We start from the raw sequence: 3,129 nt of genomic DNA, 5'->3' as shown, positions 1-3,129 counted from the left end.
AAAGTTTACACCATATTGTACGTGTAGCAAGGTTCTTACCGGTTGAACTTTGTGAATTGTAAACTAATTTTGGACATGTTCTTTGACACTTGCATTACTGTCAAGTGCCAATTAGATGGAAAAACTGTTTGAAATCGAAACTGTCCAAGAGGGTAATGTCACGTGGTAAAGTGTAAACTAAAGTATACATGTAGCAAGGTTCATACCGATTGAACATTACTATTTGTACACTAATTTTTGAGACGTTGTTTGACACTGGCATTGTTTTCAAGTGTCAATTGGATGGAAAAATAATTTGAAATTTAAACTGTCCAATAGGTAATGTCACGTGGCAAAGTTTAAACTAATGTGTCTACCATAGGGTACATGTAGCAAGGTTCTTACCGATTGAACTTTGCTACTTGTAAACTAATTTTGGACACGTTGTTTGACACTTACATTGTTATCAAGTGTTAATTTGATGGAATAACTATTTGAAATTTGAACTGTCCAACAGTGTAATGACACGTAGCAAAGTGTAAACTGAAGTATACGCCATAGTGTACATGTAGCAAGGTTCTTACCGATTGAACTTTGCTATTTGTTTACAGATTTTCGACACGTTGTTTGACACTTGCATTTGTGTCAAGTGTCAATTGGGTAGGAAAATTGTTTGAAATTTAAACCGTCCAACAGGGTAATGTCATGTCGCAAAGTGTAAACTAAAGTGTACACATAGCAAGGTTCTTACCAATTGAACTTTGCTATTTGTACACTGATTTTTCACACGTTGTTTGACACTTGGATTGCTTTCTAGTGTCAACTGGATGGGAGAATTGTTGGAAATTTAAATTGTCCAACAGGGTAATGTCACGTGTCAAAGTGTAAACTAATGTGTACTCCATAGTGTAAACGTAGTAAGGTTCTTACCGATTGAACTTTGCTATTTGTACACTGATTTTGGACACATTGTTTGACACTTGCATTGTTGTCAAGTGTCAATAGGATGGGAAAACTGTTTGAAATTTAAACTTTCCAAGAGGTTAATGTCACGTGGCAAAGTGTAAACTAAAATGTACACCATAGTGTACATGTCGCGAGGTTCTTACCGATTGTACTTTGCTATTTGTACATTAATTTTTGACATGTTGTTTGACACTTGCATTGTTAGCAAGAGTCAATTAGATGGGAAAACTATTTGAAATTTAAACTGTCCAATTGGGTAATATCACCCAGCTAAGTGTAAACAAAAGTGTACACCATAGTGTACATGTAGCAAGATTCTTACCGATCTAACTTTGCTATTTGTACGCTGATTTTTGACACGTTAGTTGGCACATGCATTGTTGTCAAGTGTCAATTGGAAGGGAATACTATTTGAAATTTAAACTGTTCAATAGGGTAATGTCACATGACAAAGTGTAAACTAATGTGTCTACCATAGTGTACATGTAGCAAGGTTCTTACTGATTGAACGTTGCTATTTGTAAACTGATTTTCGAGACGTTGTTTGACACTTGCATTGTTGTCAAGTGTCAATTGGATGGAAAAACTATATGAAAGTTGAACTGTCCAACAGGGTAATGTAACATGGGAGAGTGTAAACTAAAGTGTATGCCATAGTGTACATATATCAAGGTTCCTACCGATTGAACTTTGCTATTTAAACACTGATTTTCGACACGTTGTTTCACACTTTCATTGTTTTCTAGTGTCAATTGGATGGTAAGATTGTTGGAAATTTAAACTGTCCAATAGCGTAATGTCATGTGGCAAAGTGTAAACTGAAGTGTTCCTCATAGTGTAAATATAGCAAGGTCCTTTCCAATTGAACTTTGCTATTTGTACACTGATTTTCGACAGGTTTTTTGACACTTGCATTGTTGTCTAGTGTCAATTGGATGGGAAAACTATTTAAAATTTAAACTGTACATTAGGATAATGTCATGTGGCAATGTGTAAATTAAAGTGTACACCGTAGTGTACATGTAGCAAGGTTCTTACCGATTGAACTTTGCTATTTGTACATTGATTTTAGAAATGTTGATTGACACTTGCATTATTTTCAAGTGTCAATTGGATGGGAAAACTGTTAGAAATTTACACTGTCCAAGAGGGTAATATCACGTGGCAAAGTGTAAACTAAAGTGTACACCATAGTGTACATGTCATAGGGGTCTTACTGATTGAACATTGCTATTTGTAAAATTTTTGACATTTTGTTTGACACTTGCATTGTTGTCAAGTGTCAATTGGATGGGAAAACAATTTTAAATTTAAACTGTCATATAGGATAATGTCACGTGGCAAAATGTAAACAAAAGTGTACACTATAGTGTTCATGTAGCAAGATTCTTACCAATTGAACTTTGCTATTTGTGCACTAATTTTTGACCCGTTGTTTGACATTTGCATTGCTGTCAAGTATCAATTGGATGGGAATACCGTTTGAAATTTAAACTGTCCAATAGGGTAATGTCACATGGCAGAGTGTAAACTAAAGTGTACACCACAGTGTACGTGTCCCAAGGTTCTTACCGATTGAACGTTGCTATTTGTAAACTGATTTTGGACACACTATTTGACACTTGTATTATTGTCAAGTGTCAATTGGATGGAAAAATTGTTTGAAATTTGAACTGGCCAACAGGGTAAAGTCACGTGGCAAAGTGTAAACCAAAGTGTACGCCACAGTGTACATGAAGCAAGGTTCTTACCGATTGAACTTTGCTATTTGTACACTGATATTTGACAAGTTGTTTGACAGTTGCATTGTTGTCAAATGTCAATTGGATGGAAAAACTGTTTGAAATTTAAATAGTCTAATAGGGTAATGTCACGTGGCAAAGTGTAAACTAAAGTGTACACCAAAGTGTACATGTAGTAAGGTCCTCACTGATTGAACTTTGCTATTTGTATACTGATTTTCGACACGTTATTTGACACTTGCATTGTTTTCTAGTGTCAATTGGACAGGAGAATTGTTGGAAATTTAAACTGTCCAAAAGGATAATATCACGTGTCAAAGTGTAAACTAATGTGTACACGGTAGTGTACATGTAGCAAGGTTCCCATCGGTTGAACTTTGCAAATTGTACATTAATTTTTGACATGTTGTTTGACACTTATGTTGTTTTCAAGTGTCAATTG

Source organism: Olea europaea, unplaced genomic scaffold (genome assembly GCF_002742605.1).
Source record: "Olea europaea var. sylvestris unplaced genomic scaffold, O_europaea_v1 scaffold348, whole genome shotgun sequence".
Taxonomy (NCBI): Eukaryota; Viridiplantae; Streptophyta; class Magnoliopsida; order Lamiales; family Oleaceae; genus Olea; species Olea europaea.
This window is presented reverse-complemented; position numbering follows the sequence as displayed.